Genomic DNA, 12,649 nt, shown 5'->3' with positions numbered 1-12,649 from the left:
CTCTTAATCTTTATCAGAAAAAAAATTACGCAAATATACTGGATGATTCCAAAAATCTTCCGGTAATTTCTGTGGTAAATTGAATATTAAAAAATAACCTTAATTCTGTTAATAAATTTGTGTCCCAAACTATATCCTTCAGAAGGGGCCCCAAATATTGTTTTCTTTTTCAATTATTTTTCAAACGCTTAATTTAAATTTTTTGAGCAATAACTTTTATGATCGAATCAAATCAAATTAGCGCAACCCTATCTATATTGTTGATGTTTATTCCAAAAAAATGTTGAATGTCCTTGTTTAGTAGTGTAGAGCCAGATCAATGTCGATGTCGAATAAACGCCCCATTGGCAACTTCAACGAAACTGAATTTCCGTTTTTTAAATTATGTTGGTTATGTTTGATGTAAAATAGACTAACCAAAACTAACCCGTTTAAACTATGGAAATATCAAAATCTTTTTATATAGAGAGCACATAATTATGACGTATTTGTCTGGGGCTGTTGCATAAACATGGCCGACCTTTATCTCCTGTTCGTGTTGTCGCCGAACAATAAACAATAACTATATTATTAACAAACGCGGTTTAATGATCCGAGTTTATTTAGGAATAATTTGGGAAATTTTCAAAGCGATTCGGTGCTTTGAGGGAAGCCATATTAAACCACCCCCGGAACGCATTAACACTCCGTCAAAGGATAAATATTTGCCCATGGGGACGTATTTTAGATTTTCACATCGCGAAACTTAAAGAGGATTACTGTAAGATTTCGGCGAAATTAATTTCATTTCGGTTGTGTTTGCGTTAGATTTTCGCCATAATGAAGAAGACACTGGGACAAGGTTATCACGCAGTCGGGAACATTATTTAATGGAAGCGTTTAATAGAAATTTATAAAACAACAAAAGATGCTTGCGGGTGGGGTCTAATTTGCCTGCGTAGGATTCGGGAAAGAAGAAATTAAGATGATTTTTGAATTCATTTGAATTTTTGAATTTATTTGTGTCTACTTTAAGAACGCTTTGAGATGCACATAGAACAAAAATATAAAATTAACACTTAGGATTGAATCATTGATCTACGAAAGAAAATCGAAATTCTAACTCAAAAACTGAACTAATAAACTTACGAAATATATTTTAAATTATTTTTTTCTACTCCCGTCTGTAAAATGCCTTATTACACACTGATATAGCGTGCGGGAAGCGCCACTTTACCACGTCGTTTCATTTCCCATCCGAGCCACTTTGGACGTTTCTGGGATTTTACCGCATGGGTTTGGAAGCAATCGGATGTTTTCGGGGATATTTCCCTCCCCGAATGGCGATCATGTCAGTGAATATATTCGTGTTTTGTGAAAATGTAACCAAAAACTAACGGTCGTAGAAAAAGTATAGTATGCAACTCGTTCGGTAAACTTGTTAACTCACTCGTTTATTAAAAACTCGCTCCGTTCGTGTCAAATAAACTCGTGAGTCAAATGCCGCTTTCCGCACTTGTTGTATATTATACTATTAGCATTGACATATTATAACTAAATTATCAAAATAAATAATAAAAATATTTATTATAGGTTTGAATCCGTCAAATGTCCATTCATATCATATCATATTCTCCTAGCTACTAGATATACAGGGTGCTCCTCAATATTGTGTGGAGAAGATAATTTTTATAATAAATACATATTTTTTAATATTTTATAAGAGATGTTTCTAGATATATATTTTTTATTTTCATTAGTGGCGTCTGTCCTCTATTTATTGAAGAAAAAGATGATAGGCTACTGACATTTTTTCAAGTGAGTGTTTTCTATGGATAGTTGCTAATGCTAATAAAACTGGAACTTTTGAAGCCGCCATAGAAAAATGTTGAGATTCTAAATCAACCAATATGATCTTGCAGAGTTCAACAATCGACTTGGCTAAAAACTTAAGTCAACAGGGTAGATATGGCAGTTTTTGCGCAACATTTTGCCAAAGTATACTTAGATTACATTAACAGTTTCAAGGAAATGAGTCAAGTGTGTGGAGTTCGCTTTTCAGAAAGAAAATGTGTAGCTGCCTGAGGCTCATCAATTTTGCGATATTTACTGCCTCTAATAGCTAAATTTAAGGGAACTCCTTAATTTTTTGGAAAATAAATATGTTTTATCATTGTGTCATTTTTTTTCTATAGTTTTTATTTTGTCTACAATTACCTGGAAAACTGATTCTCGGATCTGGTCCAAATATTCTCCGGTCGTGTCCCGATGTTGTTGAGCGAGTGTTTCCCGGGGAAGGTCATCTTCTAACCGCATTTATCACCGGATTACGACGCTCTATTAAATGATCCTTCAACGTCCGTGACGAATGAAGCGGACAATATCCCACTGACGAGACATTTTGCATTGTTCGCCCTTCTCGGGCTCTCTTAGGATAATTTTTTCCAACCCATCGTGATAATTTAGGAGACATTTTCTATGCGTATTTTATTTGTTTGTTATTTCCATTTTGAAAGGTAAAACAGGTTGCTTAATTTTCGTTTAAAGTAGTCCAGACTATTGATTTCATGAAATTAGTTCTTTACGTTGGATAGTTGTCGTCGTTGAAGAGCTTTTCAGGTACTGCCACACTTTTAGTGTTTTTATCTACTAATATCGATGTCATTTTAATGTCAAACCAGCTTCTTTACTATGGCTGTAATTGAAGAATTGAAGAATCTCTGCATGTGTTAAAATCTACAGATGAGGCAAATACATTTTCAAAAATATTCAATGAAATCTATGTCAATAAACTTTGCGTTCTTAAATTCAAAGTTTGTGACTTTCTGTGTTGGAAAAAATGATTCATACCGTTGGTAGAATATCAATGATCTATGATCTTAATTCAAAATTCCTCGTGACAGCTTGTGTTTTATGGTTTCTGTATATTTATTTCTGTTTTAAGCTAATTTCACAATGTCTGAATTGAAGTATATACATTGCCATGGACGTAATATGAGTATAATTGTGGTTTTCATCTTGGCTGATCTACTAATGATTTTGTTATCTTCAACAGAATTTTCCAATGAAAACATTGATGAACCTTGAGGACCACTAGGTAACTTTAGCATAATCAATAAATTGTTTTTGCGGACACGCTGTAGAAAGTAGCTCTCAAATATTCACTCAATGTTTTTTTCCAGCTATAGCGATTTCCAATCGTAGGTAAAAAAAATTTTGCCCTCCATATGGCCTACATCACTGCCCATAGCAAATTGCCACGTTCTTAACATTCGGGACGACCCTCAGAAATAGTATATTATGCAACATATACGTATACATTTGACTCACGAGTTTATTTGACACGAGCGGAGCGAGTTTTTAATAAACGAGTGAGTTAACAAGTTTACCGAACGGGTTGCATACTATACTTTTTCCACGACCGTTAGTTTTTGGGTACATTTTCGCAAAAAACCACCAATACATTCACTGACATGACCGTCAGAATTGACAAACGTCAAATTTCAAAGCGTCGGAAATATCTCCGAAATATCCGTTTGCTCCCAAATTCGTGCGGTAAAATCCCGGAAATGTCCGAAGTGGCTCGGATTCATGTGAAACGAAACTGACGTGGTAAAGTGACGCTTCCCGCACGCTAGATTGGTGGGTAATTAAGTATTTTACAGAAGGGAGTAGAAAAAATGGTTTTCGAGAAAAAAAAATGTGCAAAACTGCAATTATATGGCATTTATATTTTAAACAAAAGTTGGAGCCCCCGATGATGATGAAAGAAACAGGCAATGAAATCATAGTGCTTTAGTCACGGCCAATTTTCTTTGTAAGGGAGACTCAATTTTCAGTTTTTGCTCATAACCCTCAGACTATTTAAATTTTTTGTACATCATCGACAAATAAGTTTGTTTCCATAACTCGATAGCTTCAAATTTCAGCCACTTTTGATTCCATTCAAGTCACAAGTAATCGACATGAACAAAACTAAATAAGCTTAAACTTCTTTTAACTTTCATTGGGACAGTTCGGGCGATATTGTCAAAATAAATAACTGGTGTTTTCTAAGTAGAAAACGATGCTCCTGACACATTTTTCTATAAAAGATCTTTTAGTGAAACTGATTACAGAAGCATAAACATTGCGCAAAGAAAAATGCGAGCAGGCGCGACTTTTACATCTTTTGCACCAATTCCAAAGAAAAAGTTTAATGACTTAGCGGATTTGCTAAAAAGAAATGCTATTAAAAAATGTCACAGTCACTTTTGTAATAGCCTGAACGGTGCCAAAGACTGAAATGTCACGGTTTTTTAGTTACTTTGAAAACAGTACTTTTTATTTTGCATAAATCAGGTCTGTTGGTTGTTGCTTTTACTGTAGAATAGCTTAGCTTTTGTTTAAGTGCCATAATTTTTGTTTCTTATAATTTGAACAGTAGCTCTTTACCAAAAACAATAGGTCCGTTATTTTTTATTGTTTACATGTTAAAAGACTACTTAACTGACTTATCGACATGTATCAAAAACTATAGGTCGGTTGTTTTTTAGTTACAGATTTTCGGTGTTTTTTGTAGTTATTGTTTCCGTGCCAAAGTTTATAAAGGCACATTTTTTAGTGTTTTATTAATTTCCAGTTTGCGTTTTTTTAAAGTTACTATGTGCCTGTTGTATTATATGTTTATAATAAAATGTTATAATAAAACTGTTTTATCAAATCAAATCAAATCAATAACGGCGCAAAATTTAAAAAAATTTAAAAAACAACCTCAAAAAATATTTTTTCTTTTAAGGAGAGAATAATACAAATCAATATATAATTTATAAAGACATATCACTATAAATGTTGTTATAAATAGGAGAATTGATATGAGTCATGTCAATATTTCTCTTTTTATTTTCCTAAATCACCGATTTTCTCGGAACTATTGTTTTGTGGATGTACCCAGTGAGCGATATGAACACACGAATAATAAACGTGACTCCGCCCACTAATTTACAATGCTCATCCGCCAAACTATCGGTAAGCAAAAAAAATCGACAAATCACAAACGCGTTTCAAATTGGGACGGAACAGAAAACAAACTAACTAACTAACTGTCAGTTGTTCGGGTTGGATAGCGCGTATCGCGCGCAATCCTGACCGACACAGAAGAATCGCCGTTTTAGATTACAGAACCCGTTAAAATTTGTTTTGAATAAAACCATAAAGAGTTTTAACGGTTCCCGTTCCAAATCGATTTAAAAAATCTCTTTGCCGCATTCTACGGTATAAAAAAAGTCACGGCCAAACACAAACGAAACAGTTCAACCATTTTGCAGACAATGGCAGACCGGCAACCCAACAAAAAGCCGCCGAAAGCAAAATTGGAAATTTTAAGGGCACAAAGGGTTGTACGTTTATCAAAAGTCGGTGGGTTTAACTCGGCAACGAGCGGGTATATATACGAGACGAGCCCCAAATTTAAACGGGGAAGTTTAATAATACACGTGTTGTACCAGTGTATTACGGCCCGGTTGGTATCGAGCAAACTTCAGCAATTACACGTTAAAGTGTGGTTAAATATACCGCTGCGTCGCTTTATTACACCTGGGCGTAAATTTTTAGTCGATTAATTTTGTCAGATTCGGATGCAAAGTTCTGTTGATGAAGAATATACACGGTGTATTATTAAATTGTAGTACTTTTACAATGAAACAAAAAAAAGAGTTTATATAAATGTAGGGTTTTCTTATGTTGTCTAGGGATCGAATTAGTGAATAGGTTTATTTACCGTATTTACTTAATTAACACATTTTCTCTAACTGCTCTCTGGTATTAATTCACACTGAGTTTTAATTGCATCAATTACATAGGCGGGCATTTTGGAGTTTATATTACTTATATTATATGACCGCGTCCACGAAATAATTTATCCTACGATTTGGTTCTTAAAACTTCAACTAGTGTTTTTGTGTCAGTATCTTCATTTTGATTAAGGAACTCTTGCAATACCTCTTTTTAGCTGCTGATCGTTGGTACTTTTTTGGCTAAAGTGCTGCGATAAACGATTACGCCAACTGGTGGGATATTTGGAAGAAGAGAATTTTTCACCCAATTTCCAAAAAGTTCCAAAAAGTTTAGTTGTCCACTCATGGTAGTCTAATGAGCACTTTTTAATGTTTTTTTGTTGAAAGTAGCAAAGCGTGGGCGTAAAATGGATCCTCTACATGGAGGTACATTTAAAATGTAATAGGACGAAGAATTTTGCTACCTTTTTTTATAGTGTCATAGGTGTCGATACCAGTCTTGTCACCATGTCACCAACCGTTATCAACAATTTTAAGTCTAAATCCGATTTTGTGCAGAAATAGCCGCAATGTTTCACTATTGCCAGTAAATCGACCATTTTATTTTAATTTCTGCTGCAAAGATTCAAGTGACGGAGTCTGATTACTCTTATACATCTGGCATACTTTCCTGTGAGTTCACTTTGTATCACCATCCCCATTATGCCTCTGTCATATCGTGCCTTCCTTTCTAGTGAATTATTATCAAGGAATCGACGTAAGGTACACACTGAATGCCAGTTAATTCCACTGTCCTCCCATTGGCAGCTTCCACGCCCACTGAAGACCTGTAGACAAATTTTACATTAAAAAATATAGATTATTAGCAGTTTTTTTTACTTGCTTAGTTAGAGTTTCACGGAAGTTACAGTAAACGTCGTCAGATGTGCAATTGTACTATATAAAATTTAGCTTCCTAAAGTAGTAAAAGGATTCACATATTCAAATGACACTTTTTGGTTCGTTACTTTCCTCCATTCGGTAGTAGAAATTTTCTCCAACCCACAGTCTAAACCTAACGAATGTAAGACCACTAATGGCAAATTAATTGATTTTAAAATTTCTAATTTATCGATACTACTAAAATAAAATTACCTCACTGTAGTGATAGACCTTTGGAAACAGGATTGTTATTGATTTATTGCTCGGTTTATTAAGGGTGAAGGGCTTTCTGTTTACGATAGGCCGGCAAATCATAACGTGTCCTAAATTATCAATATTCGTTTTTCGTAAATGCTTTCAAATTCGTAGTTTAAAAGTACGTCTTGACCCTTAAATGGCGTCCATCATGCTGTTGGCGGCTAGTTTAGGACTGACCCGTGCCGTCTCGCCAGTTTGTGTTATCGCTTGTTCCCTTCTCTTTCTCAGCCACGACGAGTTACGTTATGTACCAATACGAATACCAATGAATGCCTTGATTTTTGAAAAAAAAAATTGTAGATGAAAAATGCGAATTTCACTTAAACGTAGGTTTATGAGGAAAATTTTATTTAAAGGTAGACGGGTAGTAATGTCATACACATTTATCCAAATTGCCGGATAAATGTAGTAATAAATTGTTATATATTAGTGCTTTGAACTAAGTGGTTGTCATCATACATTGATTATTTTTGACGATGACAATCTTGTGTATGTAAAAGACCTACTAATAATTATTATATGAAATAATAATCCTGCAAAAATATTTTGAACCCTTAATTATATCAATTTGCTGAGCGTATTTGTAGCAACGAGAACAGCCGATTTTTCAATTTATTTAAATGAGCATGAGAAAGACAAGAATTTCCGTTACTATCTGCCACTTTTGTATAAAGCAGTGTAGTTCACTGAGGTTAACATTCTCCCTTATTCGTAGGTTTGCGGAAAACAGAAAATGGATTTTTTTTTAAATTTCCTTTCTTAGGTTTTCGAAACTGCTCTTTCCAACTAAAAAATTTTGGACTACGTATAACGTTACCAAGTCCAACAAGTACATGTGGTTTAATTTTTCAAAGAAACTTCCACAGGCTACTGTAATACTATTTACAAAACTTCTTCAGATATATTAAAATCCGAAACATTTTTCATCTGCTTGTCTGGAACATATTTTTCTTATAACAACAACAAACGTCGGAACAATTATGGGTTCTCCATTATCAGCAGTCATCGCGAATTTAGGAAGCCTTTGAGAAGATAGCTCTCGACACCTTCCATCAAAAACCAAAATTATGGAAACGCTATATTGCTAATACTTTTCTTATTTGGTCTCATGGTAAAGAATCCCTACTAGACTTTCTTAGCGACTTAAGCTCTATACAGCCTAACATACGTTTTGACCCATTGAATTAGAAACTAACATCAATCTTCCATTCTTAGATGTTCCTATCAATACAAAATGAGACCTAACATTGAATCATTTTACGTACGTCAGAATATATACCTGCGCCCACTTTCGTCTACACCTGCCGATCCAAAAATCATTGGTTATCAACTCTCTCGTTTACAGAGCCGTAAAACTATCTCAACCCGAGTCAATGAACCTTGAATTAAAACACATATTAGTGTTCCATCACAAAATATACTTCATCACAATCATCCAAAGACAGTGACTCCTAAAGCAACACCACACTTACACTCAAAATATCACTGACCAATAGTTCCTAAGAAATATATAGTCAAAACCAGATTTGGCTAAAACTCTTTCAACATCTTCGATCCGTCAAAGTCAAAATTCCGTTTCAGATACCAGTATTTTACAGCATTCGATGCATATGCGGTAAAGAATACATTGGAGAGACAGAACGGGACAACTAGGTTCAAAGAGCTTTAAGTCAAATAAACTCGCCAGCATGAGAACACAATCACAAAATTCCACATAAAATTTTATTCGATTAAACTGAAATTATTGTCTGTATTCAATTCTTCTGCTAACGAAAAATCCGAGAATCTATAGAAATCTATAAGCAACCAAACAATCTTAATCGCGACTCCGGTCTGTAAGTGTCACTAATATCGGAATAAATCATCCGAGACAATCTTCATGCCCCTCCTCTAGGTTGTTACCCCCGAACAATATATAAGCAGGTATTTAATAGAATGCGAGCCAGTTTCAGTTAAGTTGTGAAGAAGCCAACAGGATGATTGGCGAAGTATCATCAAATTCGATTCAATAACAATCCCCGATGAGAAATCTAGAAGTTTTGTAAATAGTATTAAATATAATATATATGTCAATATCGTTTACTTGAATAGCATCAATTACATTTTTAGATTCTCACTTAGCTTACCTAGCGTGTATATTTGATTTACCTTACCGTACATGGTGTTTCTTAAGTACATGTCCAGATTTCAACAATTGATATTGAGATAATAATTTAACTTAAAGAAATATGTACAACAAGAAAAAATAGCAATACTAATTTTTTCTTTTTTCTCGCAACAAAAAATACCATTTGTTTGACTTCTCGGTTTATTTTCTTGTCGCGATTTTTGTTGAGACTAAAAGCCGCAAAATCATTTTTTAAAAACATGGTAATAGCATATTATGCAACAAGTGCGGTAAACGGCATTTGACTCACGAGTTTATTTGGCACGAGCGGAGCGCACCGGAGCGAGCGTTTGATAAACAAACGACTTAAAAAGTTTACCAAACGTGTCGAATACTATACTTTTTTTACGACAGTTAATTTTTAGGTACATTTTCGTAAAACAACACGAAGACATTCACTGACATGACCGTCAGAATTGACAAACGTCAAAATTCAAAGCGTGGGAAATATCTCCGAAAACATCCGATTGCTTCCAAATCCGTGCGGTAAAATCTCGGAAATGTCCGAAGTGGCGTGGGAAAGGAAACTGGCGTGGTAAAGCGACGCTTCCCGCACGCTAGATCGATGGGTAATTAGGTATTTTACAGACGGGAGTAGAAAAATAAATTAATTGTTTAACAATCAAAAAATTCGCTGTAGGAAACTGAGTGACGAGAATATTTCGTAACGTGTTACAGCCAAACTAAAGCCACTTGCTTTCATAAGTTCCAAGGTTCAATTTCAATAATATTATATGAACTTCTTGGATAGAATGACACCAGCCATAAAGATTGGCAGCGTAATATTTGAACGTTTTGTATATTGCAGTTACTTTTTTAAAACCAGTTATTTAATAAAGTGCATTTCTAAAATGCTCTGTATCCTCTAGCGTTTCATTGTTGATACCTAATAGGTAGCAGCGTCAATAGCCTCGATCGAGTAGGTTGTTCGATTTGTTTTTGTTTTTAGAGAGCTGCAACGTGGCTTTTTGCGGACTCGGCTTTTGCTGATTTATTCGTGAAAAAATCCATTATCTCCTTAGACCGGATTATCCGGTAAATATGAAAAGCCCCACATTTCCAAAGTAGATTTTAAAATCGCAATCCCGTTTGCTTTGTTTAATTTTGTGAACGCCGTTTTCCCCATTGCGCGGATTTCTCTGAAAAATAAACAATGGGGGCAAACAGATTTACCCTTACAAAAATGTTACGTTTTATTATTATTATTTTTTTTGGTTGAAAGGACGGGAAAATTTACGACAATTAAAACAATATGGTCGCACCTAGCGATCCATTTTCATCCCAGGCCGTGTGCGATGTCGCCTTTGCACACAATAAAATTCTCTAACGCAAGATAAATCGTTTCCGAAAGTAATTACGGTAAAATAAACAAGGACGTGGAAATACCACGCGAAAAAAAGGCAAAAACCCATTTTGCCGTTTTTTCCGATATTACTGCTTATTTCTCTCCTTTACAAGAATGTGCTTTTCGTTCGCTAAGTAAACCGCTAACATAAACGCAAGAAAACAAGAACTTTTCTAACTCGTTTAAGAACAAATAAAACTGAATATTTATAATCAACTTTCATTTACGCTGAGCTGTCTGGATTGTAATATCGGCTCCATCATTAGGAACTTCTTATTAATTCTTACTTATTGGGGTGCCTCAGTGTTCAATAATAGGACCATTTCCTTTTGTATAAGGTGTCGATGTATAGAACTTTAAGTTGGCATTACTGTTCAAGATGGCGATCGATTTAACAGCTCACTTTGGTTTGGCAATTCGTCATGAATAGACTCACGCCTGAACAACGCTTGCAAATAGTGCAATGTTTCGAAAATAATGGTTCTGTGCGGAATACGTATCGCGCTCTACGTCCATTTTATCGTCGACAAAATCGTCAATCACAGCAGTTAATTCGATTAACCATGGAACGTTTTCGCACCACGTTTACTCTTATTGATAACTAGCATCCCCAGAAACGCCGTACGGTGCATACAGAAGAAGCTATTGCTGCTGTAGAGCGTAGCATTGAGGAAGACCCGAATGAGTCCATCCGACATCGAGCACAGGAAGTGGATCTGTGTCCATCCACTTAAGGATCTTGGTTTACGTGCTTACAAAATCCAACTAGTGCAACAATTGAAGCCAAACGATCATCAAGTAAGGCGTAGATTCGTCGAATGGACTCAAAACGAGATTGTCGTTGTTCCCGATTTTCATAAACAAATTTTGTTTAGCGATGAAGCGCACTTCTCGTTGAATGGCTACGTCAACAAACAAAACTGCCGCATTTGGAGCGAAACTAATCGTCAAGTGTATGTCGAAACACCGTTACATCCAGAAAAACTGACTGTTTGGTGCGCTTTATGAGCTGGTGGAATCATTGGTCCGTACTTCTTCAAAAACGATGATGGCCAGAACGTTACAGTTAATGGTGATCGGTATAGAGCTATGATTTCTAACTCTTTCATTCCTGAATTGAATAACCATGATATCCAGGAGATGTGGTTTCAACAAGACGGCGCAACATGTCACACAGCTCGTGCCACAATCGATTTATTGAGACACGTTTGGTGACCATCTAATTTCACGTTTTGGACCTGTGAATTGGCCTCCATGATTTTGTGATTTAACACCGCTAGACTACTTTTTGTGGGGCTATGTAACGTCATTGGTCTATGCGGATAAGCCACAAACGCTTGACCATTTGGAAGACAACATTCGCCGTGTTATTGCCGATGTACGGCCACAAATGTTGGAAGAAAAAGTCATCGAAAATTGGACGTCCAGATTGGACTAAATCCGCCCCAGCCGTTTCGGTCATATGCCAGAAATCACATATAAAATGTAATGCCACAAGATTATCTTTCGGATAAATAAAATTCATGTCAATCGAATAATCCATCGTTGTTTTATTGCAATTTAAAGTTCTATACATCGAAAAAAAACACCCCCTACTTCTCAACTGACAACGTCTCTGTTGAGGGTGGCTGTCACAGCAAATTCATATCTATATTGGGCTTGATAGATGTGTCTGTCTAGTCTCGTATGTTTCTCAACTACGATTTTTATTTTTTCTTCCTATACGCCGTCTTCCCTCAATCATTAATTGCAGTATTAGTTACAGCTCTTCATATTCTATGTGTCGCATTATATGACCGAGATATTTTTCTGATTTTTGTTGTGTTCGTTATCTGGGGGAGGGTATCCATTCTAGCTAGTACTTCTAGATTGGTCCTTCTAGTAGTGCAGCATATGCGTAGCATTCGTCTATATTCCCACATTTCAAACGCTTCCTGCCTTCTGAGATCCTTCCGCTTTAATGTCGCATATCCTTGAGTGTTCTTAGTCTTACTCCAATGGACAGACGTGGTTTACAGAGCACACTACGCATCTTCACGAAACCCGCCCTAGCTATTTCAATGCGTCTCTTGATTTCTCTCGAATAGTCGAGATGATTATTGATTTCTCTGTCCAAGTACATGCAGCTCTCTACATTTTCAAGGGTGGGACATCGTTTGCAGCTGTTCTTTCGATTCCTATGACTACGGTATCGCCTGCGTATCT

This window comes from Cylas formicarius, unplaced genomic scaffold (genome assembly GCF_029955315.1).
Source record: "Cylas formicarius isolate icCylForm1 unplaced genomic scaffold, icCylForm1.1 PGA_scaffold_2__14_contigs__length_35257938, whole genome shotgun sequence".
NCBI lineage: Eukaryota > Metazoa > Arthropoda > Insecta > Coleoptera > Brentidae > Cylas > Cylas formicarius.
Note: the sequence above shows the minus strand (reverse complement) of the source record.